The sequence below is a fragment of the Theobroma cacao genome, chromosome 5 (assembly GCF_000208745.1).
Source record: "Theobroma cacao cultivar B97-61/B2 chromosome 5, Criollo_cocoa_genome_V2, whole genome shotgun sequence".
In the NCBI taxonomy this organism is placed as follows: Eukaryota; Viridiplantae; Streptophyta; class Magnoliopsida; order Malvales; family Malvaceae; genus Theobroma; species Theobroma cacao.
The window spans coordinates 24,817,885-24,834,150 of record NC_030854.1 but is presented as its reverse complement, the minus strand read 5'-3'; the positions used below and the strand labels follow the sequence as shown (position 1 = coordinate 24,834,150).

The following is a 16,266-nucleotide window of genomic DNA, read 5'->3' as shown; positions in this document are numbered from 1 at the left end:
ATTACGATTTTGCCCCTACACTCCAAAAATCACCAGAATTAAACTTTTTCACTTCCTATCATTAAATTATACTCCAAATAGTTAATCTTGGTCAAAAATTTCACTCCATGATCAAATTATTATCTTAGGTGGCAAAATGACGATTTTGCCCTTGAATATCAAAATTTCTAATTTTACCCCAAATGAACCCTCGAACTCCGAACAATCATTTTTAGTCATTCCTGGACTATAAAATATTAAATTTCATCCTACAATTCCTATTTGAACTAGTTCGAGGTTAAATCAATTTAAGTGTACCGTTAGGTACAATATCAGGTTTCGTCTATTCTTAGGTGCTTTTCTAGCGTAATAACATGCTACTCAATGTATGTATGTCATGACATGTATTTATAGGGTTGGGTTTTACAAGAATAATAAAATCTACTAAAAAAATAAGCTTACCAACTTTTTACCAAAAACATCTTCCACAATACCGTAAGGATAGGTGATGGATTGATCAGCAAGTTGTAAAGTCACAGAAGTTGGCTTAATCTCTTCTGAACCCAATTTCTTTTAAATGGACAATGGGATCAAATTTATAGTTGCACCCAAATCACATAAAGCTTTAGCAATACAAAGAGCACCTATAGTGCAAGGAATAGTAAAACTACTTGGATCTTTAAGCTTTGGTGGAAGTTTATTCTAAAGGATGGACCGCACTCTTTAGTGAATGCAACAATTTCAAATTCACCCAATTTTCTCTTTTTAGACGAGATGTCTTTTGTGATACACCGTACCCTCGTATAGTAGTCAACATAACCGTATCGACAAGACGAAGGGCTAATTGACGTAGATTTAAGTGTCAAAGAGCGGTGGGGGGTGAAAGGAATATTCTAGAGTAAAATATTTCGCACATGAGAAAATAATAATTAAATAATAATATTTTTAGTGAGGATGAATTAGCGAGATAAAAAGTGATTCGGAAATGAATCGGGGCATAATAAGACATTTTGAGTTCCAAGGAGATAAGTGAAAAATCTTGGAATAAAATAATATTAAAATATTAATATTTTATTTGATGTCGAAATTAGTCATGAATGAGAAGTATATGGTCAATCTAAGTGGGGGAGAAGAAGAATGAGGAAATTTCAGAGAAAAACGACGTTAGTGGGGCTCGTGTGTATTTATTAAATAAAGCTAGTGCGAGTAAGTATATATTTAAATATTATGGTGATACCGCGTTAAAGTGCAAACTTTATATTTTGTTTGCACACATGTAAAGGAAGAAAAATAGAAGGAAATTGGAATTAAAAGATTATTAGGACTAAATTAAAAAAGAGAGAACCTTGAAAGGTAAAACGGTAATTTTTCCATGAGCTTGGTCAAAGCTTCCAAAGGAAGCTTTGACTCTTTTCTTCCTTATCCATAGCTGATCCTTATCTTCCCCAAAAGGCATTTTCTTCTCTATCTTATTCCTCCCACGCCATTTTCCTTTCTTCACCATAAAAATCAAGTTTTTTTCTTCTATTTTCTCTTTTTTTCTTACTTTTCCATTCTCCTACCCTTTTATTCACCCAACCCACAACTCCCAACCTCATTTTTCATCCCAACTAAACCTTAAGAGAGAGAAAGGAAGAAAGAAGAAAGGAAAGAAAGAAAGGAAAACTAAAGAGAAAAGCTCGAAAAAGGCTCAACCTTGAAGGAGAAAAGAAAAAACTGAGAGGTTTTCCTCCTCACCCACACACACCATTATTAAGGTTTGAAAAGATTTTGGTGGTTTACCTTGTGGATTTCAAGGTAAGAAAGGTAGAAATTGATGTTTTGTTTGAAAGCATGTAGTTTGAACCAATTATGATGTAAGGTTTTGTTTATGGTAGCAAAGATCAATAAAGATCCAAGGAACTCGAGGCATGCATGTGGAAGAATCTTGGAATGCGTGGTGATTTTGAGCTAGATTAAGTGGTGGGTAAGCATTCTAACCTCTAAATCACAAGTAGTAAGGAAAAATGAGATATGTATTGATTGTTTATGCTTGTGGCAGCATGTAAAAGTAAATTGTGGTGCATGTGGACTTAGAAAATGTTTGATGGAAGTAAATTTATAGTTGCTGCATATGCTAGGTTATTGGTGTGGAAATGATTGTTGAACTTGATAAATATCCTTAGAAAAGATTAATATATGTGCTAGAGTCATAAATAAGTTGCCGGTATTTATAATCTAAAGAATTAGGCAAGCAAAGGATAAAGGCTACTTTGGTAAAAATGTGTCAAGATATAAGCTAATTGAATAGGGATTCACGATTGAATGACAAAGAGAAGTAGAAATGATATACACTAAAGATATTGAATTTGGATTATTACTAGGAAGTGTAAAAATAAAGATAGTGTACTGTAGTAGCGTGCCAGAGGAAATAACGAGTGACTGACAAGTAAAGATAGCTAGATACGCCTCTGAATTAATAGCGATATAGTATCCCGCTATTGTAAGGTGAGTGAACTTGCATTTAAAAGGTTTTGAACAAATGCATATGTATTGAATGAAATGCTAGAATATCCTTGGTTGACTCTTTTCAAATTTATGCACGAAAACAAGCTTTTCACAAGTGATACTTCTATGTTTTTAAACGTATAATGTAATGAATTACGTATTTGAAATATTATGTTGAATTGCCAATTGATTTGTGGCATGTGATGTATTGTCATGCAAAGATTCTTGTTACATGTTGTTATGTGTGCCATGCATTGAAATGTAATGTTGAATGATAATTATAACAGTGCGTGTGCTATTGTGGGAGTGCACATGACGGTACCGGTAGTGTGTGGTGTGGGAGAGCACACGCTGACGATATATGCCATGTGCGGTGTGGGAGAGTACATGATGATGATATATGCCATGTGCAGTGTGGGAGAGCACATGATGATGATATATGCCATATGCGGTGTGGGAGAGCACATGATGATAATATATGCCATGTGCGGTGTGGGAGTGCACATGAGGATCTTAGCTATGTGTGGTGTGGGAGTGCACATGAGCTGAGTTGAGGATGGCAGTTGTGTGCGTTGAGCCATGTTGTCTAGTTGGGATTGACCTTGATGTGTTTCATGCATGTTTGAAAAGTGATTGCATTGAATGTTGAAAGTTGAATTTCTTAAACGTTTTAAAATGATTTAAAAGTCAACATGGCATCGAGTTTGTTTATGATATACAAATTGCATGGTTTCAATACAAGTGCATCGTGTTTTCTAAAAATCTTCCGTATAGTTTGCTTGTTCCCTTCCTATATTCACTCACTGGGTTTATACTCACCCTTTTCAACTTCATGTTTTAGTTTTCAGGATTAAAGGTAGTTGGATCCTAGATCGAGGTGCTCCCTCATATTCATCTTTCAGTAAGTTCACTACGACTCTCAATGATAGCACCCACGCCCAGAGTCATTATGCTAGTTGTCAAGGGTCTGTTGTATGTTTATATGTGATGGCTTAATGTAAATTGTGAGATTTGTTGTGAACTTTGTATGTACTTGGTTTTCACGATTAAAATTTTGAAGAGATTCTTATTAGAAATTATGAGTTTTAGATTCTAAAGAAAAAGAAGTGATAGATGGACTACTGATGGGTTTACATAGAGAGGCTTGCTTGGGCCCAATGGGCTATGCCTATTGGGCCCATGCACCCATCATGGCCCGAGTTTTGGGTTGTGACATCTTTGAAGAATTTAACATATCTTGGCATTTGTTCCAAAGCTTCAGCAAAAGGAATATTAATATTAATTTTTTAAACACATTAATAAATCTCTGAAATTGTTTATCAAGTTTTTCTTTTTGAAATTTTGAGGAAAAGGTGGTGGGGGTGTGAGAGCAATTGTTAATTGTGATTTTTCTTTTGAATTTTCAACAGATTTTTTAACCACAATTTCTTTTTTAACATTTTTTTCAATTTCTTTCTCATCAGATTGAATTGAAATTTTAGAATTTAAATCCTTACTACTTACCTCTTTTCCATTGCGAAAATGGATTGCCTTACAATATTCCTTACCTTCTCTTCTTGGGTTAGGTTCAGTATCATTTGGTAAGGTACCATGAGGTCTAGTATTTAAAGTATTGGCGAGTTGGCCCATTTGTGTCTTAAGATTTCTAATTGAAGCTGCTTGATTTTGAATGGAGGCGTCGATCCTTGTCATAAATGCATTAGTCTTTGTTATGAATGTATTAATCTTTGTCATGAATTGTATGAACATATCCTACATTGAAGGCTTTTTCTCTAGCATGGGGGCTCTAGATGAAAATCCAGTAAGAAAGTTTGACTTAGATGCTGATGAAGACTCTTGGTTGTTATTCCATGAGAAATTAGGATGATTCATCCAACTAGGATTATAACTGTTGGAATAGGGATTGTTTTGTTGCCTATTTCCAACAAATTGACAAAACTCAAAATAAATGGGGCAATTGTCATTGAAATGTCCTTCCCCACAAAATTCACACGTCATAAAAGAGTTCTAAACAGCATTAACACTCAGTTTATCTATTTTCTTTGCGAAAGAAGGTAATTGTGTAGAAATAGTGTTTATCACATCTAAATCATGAATTCAGTAATTTTTCTTGTACTCAATCTTTTAGATGGCCATTGATAATTATTGGAAGCTGATAACTCTACGATATAGAGTTATGTGGGCTTAATTTTGATAATAATTTAGCATAGTTCTTGTAGTAATGCATTGAAATTAGTAAATTTTATTTAAATTATTTTAAATTTAGGTGAGTCAATCTAATCTTAGTTAATTTTATACTTAAATTGGTGTTAATGTGATTAAAATAGGTTGTTACTAATTTATTTGTGTGTTTGTAGGTGTTTGATGAAAGAAGAATATTAGTGAAAGAAGAAGAGCAATTTCAAGGTCTAGACTTGCACTGCATATATTTTAGTATTTTAGTCATAACTTTCTCTAAAGATCTCCAAATGAAAAGATTCTTAAACCATTGGAAAGATAAGAGAAAAAGATACAACTTTCATGTTTACCACATCATCCAGTTCAACCTGGAAAGTGATCAAAAATCTTGTCGAAGTTAATGCACTGTAGTAGTCCTAAAGCAATTATGATTTCTGTTAATTAATTGGGCAAGGCTGTGACCCACGAAGTCTGATGAGGAAATCCTGAATGGAATTGACTTTTTTCTTCACCCAACTTGGCCTAACTTTAAAGTCTATAAAAATAATCTTTCGAATGACTTTTAAAAGGAGAAAAAGAGAACGAAACACTAGTTGACAACTGAGAGTTAAGCCACAAAGTCATTGAAGCTAAGAAGATTTGGAGATCAAGAATACAATCTTTGGTTTTTTTCTATCTTTTTGTTATTCTTTTATTCTCTTGGTTTTGATTTTTAAATGTTTAAACCTTATTCAATGATGATGTGTGACTTTATAAGGAACTAAACTTTTTATCTAAGATTATAATTGAACTCAATATGTAGTCTGAATTATTTATCTTTCTTTTACTTATGTTTGATAGATTTAAGTTGTTTATTTTATTCTGTTCTTAATGCTTCTAATTATCTGATCACTAATTAGATTGAATTAGAAACATAGGTTAAACCTTGACGAAGGAGATTTAAGTAGACATTAAAGAATAGCGTATGATCGAATGCACTTAGTTGATTAGGTGGTTTAATTTGCATATAGAATACACATACACCTATAAGTAATACGTAGCCAACATTAGAGCACGAACTTAATGAATCTTTCTTCAATTTAATTTGCATAGAGATATAATAAATTAATTGTGAGAGGTAGTTTTATGAGAAACTCGACAGAGACTTGTAAATAATTTAAGACTCTAGGTTAGCAACTTAATCCATTAAATTAAATTAAGAGAAAGAGACAATAATCAGATGAAGTATTGAGGGACATCATAATCTTAGGTCTGATAATTAAGTGAGTTTCATAAAACAAATTTAGTATTTAAATTTAGTTTTAGTTTATTAGTTTAATTTTTTTTTTAGTAATTTTAAATTTAATTGTTTGGATAAGATTAACGTGTTACAATTTTAATAGTTAACAGTAAGAAGTAATTCAATTCTCTGTGGGATCGATACTCTACTTATTACTATATTAACATTGTGATACGTATACTTGCGTGGGTAGAAAACTAAACAACAGAATCTATCTCTTCAAGAAAATCATAAGCCTTATCAATGGATTTACTAATGAGTGCACCTCCAACGGCAATATCAATGGTAGTTCTAAAAGGTCCTAGCAAACCATTATAAAAAGTATGAACTTGCAGCCACTTAGGTAATCCATGGTGAGAACACCTTCTTATCAAATCCTTATACCTTTCCCAAGCCTCATATAGTGACTCAGAATCAAATTGCATGAAAGAAGTGATATCATTCTGCATCTTTGCTGACTTAGCAAGTGGGAAGAATTTTGCTAAGAATTTTTTAGCCAAATCATCTCAGGTATTACTGGAACCAACAGGAAGCGAATTTAACCAACTCTTTGCTTTATCTCTCAATGAAAAAGGGAAAAGCCTTAGTCTTTCGGCATCATCAGTAACACCATTATCCTTGAATGTATCGTAAATTTCTAAGAAATTTACAATATGAGCATTCAGATCATCATTAGGCAAACCCTAAACTAAACATCAGTCTGAATCATTTGATTAATTGATGGCTTAATTTTAAAGTTGTTGGCTTGAATAGGAGGCCTTCGGATACTAGAATAGAGATTTTGTACTTCTGGGATTGGATAATCCCTCAAAGACTTGGTTTCTTTCTCTTGTTGATCAGCCATTGTTTTACTTGGAGAAAAAACTTTTTTATTTTTCCTTCGAAGTCTTTGAAAAGTCTTTTTGATTTCTCGATCAAAATGAACAATTTCCAAATTTCAAGCTCTTCGCATACAACGACCAAAAGTACCTGAAAAATTAAAGAAAAGAAAAGGTTGGATTAAAATTAAGAATGCTTAGTATTAAGATTAACAAGAAAGAATTAAAAGTCAACTTCCCAGTAACGGCGCCAAAAACTTGTTGTTCAATTTTTCTACCCACACAAGTATACATATCACAAATATATTATAATGATGAGTAGAGTGTCGGTCCCATAGGGAATTGAATTAATTTTTACTATTAATTACTAAAATTACACACCCTAATTTTATCCAAACAATAAATTTTGAATTAAAAAACAAAATTCAAAAACTAAAACGACTCTAAATTTAGTTAGCAAAATTACTTTCTAAACTTAATTGACATTTAGACCTAAGATTATGATGTCCCTCAATGCTTCATCTGAATATTAGCTCTCTCTCTTAATTTAGTTTAATGGATTATGTTACTAACCTAGAGTTTTTAATTATTTACAAGTCTCTATCAAGTTTCTCATAAAAATATATCTCCTAATTAATTTACTATATGTTTATACAAATTAAATTAAAGATAGATTCATTAAGTTCGTGCTATAATTTTGACTACATATGACTTATAGGTGTATGTCTACCCTATATGCAAATCAAACCACCTAATCAACTAAATATTATTAATCATACGTTATTCTATTCAAGGTCTATCTAAATCTCCTTTGTCAAGATTTAACCTAGATTTCTAATTCAATCTAATTGTTGGCCAGTCAACTAAAAGCATTAAGAATAAAATAAAATAATCAACTTAAATCCATAAAACATAAGCAAAAGAGAGAGAAATAAATCAAATTACATATTGAGTTTAATCATAATCTTAGATAAACAATTTAGTTTCCCATCAAGTCACACATCATCATTAAATAAAGTTTAAACATTAAAAACAAAACCAAGAAAATAAAAGAATAACAAAAAGATAGAAAAAACCAAGAATTGTAATCTTGATCACGAAATCTCCTTCAATCCTTCAAATTCTTCTCAGCTTCAATGACTTTGCGGCTTGAATTTTAGCTTTCAATCCGGTGTTTCGTTATATCCTAAATGTCTTTCGAAAGGTTGTTTTTATAAGGCTTTGAAGTTAAGCCAAGTTGGATGAAGAAAGAAGTCAATTCCAATTAGGATTTTCTCATCAGACTACGTGAGCCTCGCCTTCCTCCTCTAAAGCCATGGCCTTGACCATTCAAATAGCAAAAATTGTAATTGTTCTACGACTGTTGCAGTACTTCAACATCAACAAGATTTTTTACCACATTACATGCTGAACTAGGTGAAGTAGTAAACACAAAAGTTGTATATTTTTTTCTTAGCTTTCTAATAGTATAAGAATCATTTCATTTGGAGATCTATAGAGAAAGTTATAGTCAAAATAAAAAAAATGTACAGTGGAAGTCTGCACCTCAAAATTGCTCTCCTTCTTCCATTAAAATTCTTCCTTCATTAAACACTTACAAAAGCACAAATAAATTAGCAACAACCTATCTTAATCACATTAACACTAAATTAAGCATAAAATTAACTAAAATTAGATTGACTCACCTAAATTCACTAACCTAAAATAATTTTAAAAAATCTACTAATTTCTATGTATTATTACGAGAATTAAGCTAAATTACTATCAAAATTAAGTCCAAATAACTCTATATCAAAGAGTTATGATGAACTTATTTCAAAATTGGATTTTGACCTTTAAAGGTACTAAGGTCTTATGCTCTAACCGATTAGCATGCCTCTATTTCAACTTTCATCACATTCTTAATCAATTAAGCCTGGTGCTAACTGATTAAAGCTTTCTTGTCTTGCTTTTACCCAGCATCCAGTTATGCCTTAACTGGTTAAGGCACCTTGTTAATTAGTTATTAATGTTCTATCTTCACTAGTCACTTTTTTTTTTGTAATTGATTAACTTTTCTTTAAATTTAGCATGCATCTTGACTTACCTTTAATTAACAAATTTATTAAGGGAATTAAACTATATATTGAACACTTAAATAGTAAAGTTAGACATTAATGAATAAGGAATGTTTTGTTATCGTAAAAAACATATGGTGTCAACAACGAGTCTATAAAGAGACATAGATGCTAAATGGATTAGATCCACATTGTGATGAGGTAGCAATTGGCTTTGTACTAGTGGGAGAATGTTGGGATGAGCCTTGCAGTCAATTGAGATTGATCAAGGCTTGGTTCTAATCATACAATGATATCATTCATATTGATTGAGTATAGGTTTTTCTTCATCAATAAGACATTAATTATAATGAGTTATAAGTCTAATTAAATGAATTCCATGAGATTAATATGCTTCACAAGGGAATTATAATGGATTACAGTTATGAGATCCCCATATATGCATCAAAGCATAATCTTAAAATGTTCCTGTTGGTCCCGTTAAAGTGCTAGAGGGGGGTGAATAGCACTAAAACTTTTTTATTTAGCCCTTTAGAGCTTGAAGAGCTCTTAATCAACTAGATAAAGGGAATGACTAAAACTTGTTAGAATTACAAGACACCAAGTAAGGAAAGGTAAAGAGAAAAGGACAATGCAAGAGTATTTATAGTGGTTTGGTCTCCTTAACCTACATCCACTACCTTGATCTCTCAATTAGGGATTTTTAACCCAACTTCACTATAGTAGTGGAATTTATTGCTTCCATTAAACTTTTACAAGGTGAGCTCTCAACCCAAGCTTTAATCCCTTATAATAAGTTTTATAGTGCTTTTCACACTTTAATTTCTCAAGAAAGATAAGAAAAAGAAGTACAACTAAGTACCTTTACAGCTCTGAACAGATTACAATTAAGCTCAAACGCTTTTTCTAGATATGGAATGAAAAACAAGTGTTTTGGTGAAGAATATTTTATTTTTTGCTCAAAGTAACTCTTTTCTCTTCAAAACTCCTTTCTTTGACCATTGGAGCTTCCTTTTATACCCGAGGAGTTAAATTTTTCTATTTGAGATAGTTTCTAGCCATTAGAAACGACTCTGATGCACTTCTAGCTGTTATTTTGTTCTCTTGTGTTTAAATTCAAACAGGCAGACAAACTTTGACAAAGCGGTTACAGGCAGCTCTAACGGATTATAACTTCTCTACCTTGCACTGTCTTGCTGCTGTGTTCTCTACTCTGACAGATTATAGAAGGCTCTAACCGATTAAGAATTCTCTATCTTCAGACTTCTCTTATTCAGCAGACTTTTTCTAGCTGGTTATAGCGGGCTCTAACTGATTACAAACTTTTTGTTTTCACTTCTCTACACAGCAGTCTTTTTTTAATTGGTTAGCACTTCCCTTAACTAATTGAAGCTTTACTTCCTTCAACCACAATCGATTAAAATCACTTTTAATCAACTAAAAGATCTTCGAATTTTGAACTTCTCCATTTTGGCTCCCTTCAAAGGTCAACTATATTTTCAAACTTGTTTTTAGGGCTTAAAGATATTAAGACCTTATGCTCTAACCGATTAACTAGACCTCTTAACCGATTAACATTTTTCTATTTTGCTTTAACTTATCACACAACCATTCCTTACCTAATTAAAGTCCCTTGATAATCAGTTACAAAGGTTTTATTTTTGTTCATTACTTGCTCTTTCCCTCTTAGTTGATTAACTCTTCATTAAACTTAGGAAGCTCCTTGACTTGCTTTTAATTAACAACTTTGTTAGGAGTATTAAATTAAATCACGCACACTTAAATAATAAAATTAGACATTAATGAATGAGGAATGTTTTGTTATCATCAAAAACATATGAAGTTAACAGTTCCTAGTCAATGCATCATTGAGACTGGATATCAATGATACTTAGAGACTGGTACATTTTATGCTCTTTACTTTGGAAATAAGCAATCGATCTCATAAATTGAAGTATAGAGATAGTTGAAACTAGAATGTAGATGTTTGCTTAAGAAAGCAAGTTCACTAAACATGACCTGCCATGAAAACTGCATTTGGTACTACACTTCAGTGTCTATACAACACTTCTTATGTGTTAGTCATGTAAATACTCCTTAAACTTTTGACACCAAGTTGTCTTATATGTGGAATGCTATCCTTTAATTTCATCCCTATAGGTGCCTAACCAAAGTTGCCTAAACAGGATGCTTTTTGGTATAATATGAAGCATGTGAAGGCAAATGAGTGGTTAATGTAGGAATCATCACCTCAAGTGTTTTTAGATGACATATCCTATCAGTTCTTGGTTAACATTAGCTCATTGAAGTCCTTGGCCAAACGACTTGGAGATTATGAAAAAGTTTCATAAGTCTCTATAAAGCTAATGCTATAATTATCGAAATGAGTATGGAGATCAATAAGAGTACACACTATACCAAGTTTTTATAATATTTGAGATATATGATGAAGGAATGAATTACATTGATAGACTATACACTGAAAGGTTGTCAAAGAACCTTTTGACTCTCCTAACAATTGGGTGGCATGATGCAGTGCTAGATGTCAATCTTGGTCTATGGAATTGATTATAAATTAATTGATTGAAATTTATATTAATAAATTTCATTGCCAACATGTTAGGAACCTAATGAGCTAGACATAATGATTGCATTTGAATTAAATTGAGAGAGTGATGATTTAAGTTAAACTTAACTCACATGCTAGGTAATTAACTTCTATAAACTTAATTGCAAATATATAAATAGTTATAATTATAATGCCGAAATTGCAATAATATGAAGGAAATTATTTCAATTTAATTTCCATTGGGCTTAATTAAAATAATTTAATTAAGTCTTGAGGTTATATTGTAATGTGTTATAATTTAGAGGGCCCTATTGCAAAATTAAAGTTAATTTTAACCTAGCTATATAAATCACATTTAACTATTTTTCCACATATGAAGAAAATGAGTAGTTAGAAAAGAAAAAAAAAAAGGGTTTTTCTCCTGTGTGTTGTCACCTACTTTGTGAAAAAGAAAAATCGTTTTTGAAGCAATATTTCAAGTGTGTGATTTGGCCATCCTTGTGAGAAGTGGAAAGGGACAAATGTTGTCTCATTTTTCTAGCACAAAAACATAGTTAAAATCTCTTTCCTTTGCTGAAAGATTCAAGTGAAATCGTTTGTACTACCGTTGGAGGTCAAGAGCTTAATTGGTTAGGGTTCTTGCTTCTTGTGTTCACAGATTGCATTGAGGAGATTGCTATTATGATCAGAAGAACATTGGCAAGGTTAGCTTCTGATTTTATGATTTTATATGCCATTTTATGTATTAAAATATCACCATGGTGATTCATGGGTGAATGTATGTTTTGTTTTATTTTTTAAAAGTTTTAATTTTCTTTCTGTTGATTAATTTCGAGCATGTCGTCCATAGCCAAACACAACAATGAATGTATAGGATTAGAAACATTACTTTATATTTTTTGTTCGTATGCAGTATGATAAATTCAACATTATAATGTTTACTTTTGTATACAAACTAAGATCTGCAAAAGCACCAATAGTAAATCATGATCTGAACACTATAATGTAAACTTTTGTGTGTGTACAAAGATCTGCCAAAATACACCATCAGATAATGATCTTCACTTTCTTCATGGTCATTGACTTTTTCTTGACTGACTGACAGTAACTTTTCCCTAAATTGCCAACAATGAAAGTAAGCATCATAAATTGAACAGCATATAATGATCTAAATTTGGCTCATGGACATTCATTTTTTCTTAAACATATACAAGTGAAATGCATACATTTATAAATAGTTATAATACACTCTTTCACATAATAACTAGAATTTTAACAACTTTTTAGTCTCTTTTTTGTCATTGGTGCTTCCTTCATCTTTTTTATTTGGCTCGAGTGTAACACACGGGGTCAATTCTAGTATTTGTAACAAGGAGGTGCCAGACCTTCGCACTTAATCTATAAGGTGGCATCATACCTCCTTTCCAAGGTTAAGGATGGCAATGGGCACCTTGTTACAGGGTATCCGTGGGTATTTAATCCGATTATATAGGATTAGGGTACCCTATAATCGGGTTCAAGTAGTAATTTCACTAACCGTATTAGGTTTAGGTAAGGTTCAGATACTACCCCTTGGGTACTCAATATCCTAACCCGATTATGTTTTTTTTTTTAATTTCATGTAATTAAAGCTAAACTTATATTATTAAGTAAATTAATTTATGAAACTATTATTCTTAATTAACTTGTAATATCTTTTAATACATCTATTTTATATATTATTTTAATTTATAAAAAATATAATTATTATTACATATATATTTTTAGTATATATACTTTAAATATAAAGATATTTGTATCTTGGGCCTTTAGATTTACTCCTATAGTTTTAGGTCCAACTATCAGTTTCTCATAAAATCATGAAAATTTAGAACTTCTCTCGACAAACATTCTCTATTAGTCATAAAATCATGACATATATTCATTACGCTTTACCGTTCCCAATTGAGGAGCACATCCTTCCATTGTCCTTCACCCATCTTCCATCACCTGCTGACAAGTTCTCTCTGCCTTTCCTCTTTTACTTATCACATCACTGCAGTGCAATACTATCTCATCTACCCTGAACAGAAGAACCCTACACGCCACATCTGTCATTTTTTTCTCTTTTATATATTATGCATATTGCTCCTTTTTTTTTGTTGTTTTAGTCAAAATATTTCAATAAATTCTCACCACTTCACTTTTGTTATCATTTTATTTTTATGAACTACATTTCCAACATGTAATTCACTTATGAATTATATTAAAATGATGTTAAAAAATATATCAGAATATATGTTGTTTAAATAATTAATGAAACTATTTTTCAGATATTAACTATATATAAACATGAATTATGTGGAATTTATTGAGAAATGACACAACTATATTATGTATGGATTACTATCTATTCAAGTATAGTGGAATATTCGAACTCCATTATTGGGTTTATAAGGTTGTCACATGCATATTCATTTAATAATTATATTAATACATAATTAATTTCATTAAATATAATATATTGGACATGTGACAACTTTCTAAGTTTGTTTGTGGAATTTAAAAACTCCAAAATACTATTAATTTCGTTCCTTTTTGCATAATACATTAATTGTTTATAACTTTAGCTATGAGCTTATCGTAAAAAATCATTTTTTAAAGTACAAGTATATTTCGTTTTTAAAATGTTAGATTAATGTTGTAAATGAAAATTTGTCATACATGTAAACTTCGATATCTCGATTAAAGGTTATTTTATAAGTAAAAGAAGTTATCAAGTGATGGAAATAAGAAAATAATGATTAAACAACAATTAGAAGCAATTTTATAGTTTCACAACTCTTTTTTTTATTTAAAAATAAAGTTTCACAACTCTTAAAGCCATTAGACAACATAGACAATGTCAAACATATATAACAATGGTGGCATTGTCAATGGGTGTGTAATTTTTTTGATACAGTTTAGGCATAATTAAGTATAAAATTTTGGATGGCACAATCTAAGTATAAACGGTAACATTTTTGAAGATACAATTTAAGTTGGGATGGCTAGATAATGCCTAAAGTTGATTAGTCAAATCACGTGATAGTCCAAATACTAGAATTCCAAGTCAGTCACTATTTCATAGTGCAGTTTCCAAATAGAATAATGCATGTAAAATTCCAAATACTAGAATTCCAAGTATGAAACAGTCATCTCCCTTAGTTCCTTCTAGAATGCTATGCAAGCGTGATCAAAAACATATAAATTAAAAAGAAATTCTATGTCCTATGTCATGATCGAAAAGTTTCCTACGACATCCACCCTCTTTCTTTAATCTGAATTTCCTTGGAAAATGGGAGAAATTTTAATTACCATTGCCACCGTTCACGTTACAACTAAGGGTCCAAATGACATCGAAGCTTTTGGACGTTTTCAAAGCTTCAACCCCCTGCTCGGGCAAAGCTTTGTCAGAGTGAAAGTCTAGATGACCAATCAATACGGTGAAGGACTAATATTATATTATTATTAGTATATAGCTCAAGTAAGAGTTCAACGGGCACCGCACTGCTCCATAAAAACCCATTGGGGCATATATCCATGAAATTTGCTTGGATATTCCCGCATCTATCATTACTACATTTCTTGATGTTAATTTCCTAAAAGATTTGAAATGGAATCTTAGAAACCTGATGATCACTATTTTATAGTTTCTTCCTCTTTGTGGTTTTTTACTCTTTCATTCTGCAAATCACTTAGCTATTACTCTGACTTGTACGTGAAGTGGAGCTACGTAACTTAAATAAAATATTTGAGACTTAAATTTTTAGGATAATCAGTCCCTAATTTAACATAGTAAGTAAAATTGACTCTTCCCCTACTTGTTGGTTCATAGATTTGTTAAGATTTTTCTAAAGTTTTACACGTGTTTGGGGAAAGTCACTTTGCATGATGCCGAAAGAGAGTACTCGCTCCTATGTTTGTACATGTTTACTTTTCAAGTGTAGATCAAATGCATGCTACATAGCTTATCATTGCACTTATGTCCGTACTATTTTCGTGCTTAGTGGTTAGAAAAGACCTGATAAAATTAATTCAGTATTGATAATGTATATAGAAAAGTACATATTACAAAATGTGGTATGAGAATTCGATCGCTGGATGATTAGAAGAGTTATCATCAAATCTCTTTTGTTTAAGTGTGATTGTTTACGATTTTGAATTTATCGTTTTTTAAAAAATCTTAAAACTCTAGTTAGGGTCATTATAAATGATCAGTTTCGAATTTTCGAATAGAACCAGAGTTTGGGAATATAATTACATGCAAAAATGGTATAACAACTTCGTAACCCTTATTCAAAAAATAATATGAATTAATTATTTGTTATCTTATATTAGTCTTAGATAAGATAATTTTTAATTTCATATAGGATTTACTTTTCTTTAATTATTATTATTTTTTCTCTTTATTATTGCACCATTATTTAAATATTGAAGATTTTTCGACAATCTTCCCAACACTTCGACAGGAACCGAAGGAAATTCTCTCACCTCAACAAGTATTGAAGAAAGTCACTTGAAGAAATTTTGTCACTGGATTCATTTAGTATTTTACGAGAAAGGTTTAAATTTAACCTTTTATTATTTTCTTCGATCTTTTTGGTTCTTTTCCTTTTCTTCTCTTTTTCTTAATGATTTTTATGCCTTTTAGTTATTTCTTTCTTTGTTCATTTTTTTATTTTTCTACTTTTTTACTCCTACCCTTTTATGACTTTTGATTTATAATATTCTTGTCCTAATCTTTTTTAACATTATTTAGTCTATTTTCTTAAATTATCTCTTGAATTAGACATTTGCACTTTTATTTCAAAAGTAAATGAAAACTCTTGATATTGAAATTTTTTCTAAATTCTCCAACACTCTTGGTAAAATTTTCTC

The 16,266-nt window shown here is 31.2% G+C and overlaps 1 long non-coding RNA gene across 2 annotated transcripts; it reads left to right on the top strand.

Annotated features, from left to right (window-relative positions):
- Positions 1,500-3,515, top strand: LOC108662184. Of its 2 annotated transcripts, none has more exons than XR_001927985.1 (3): positions 1,500-1,776; positions 1,862-1,945; positions 3,308-3,515. It is a non-coding gene; the product is annotated as an uncharacterized LOC108662184 (long non-coding RNA). The 2 variants fall into 2 exon arrangements; XR_001927986.1 differs by having other exon boundaries at positions 1,857-1,945.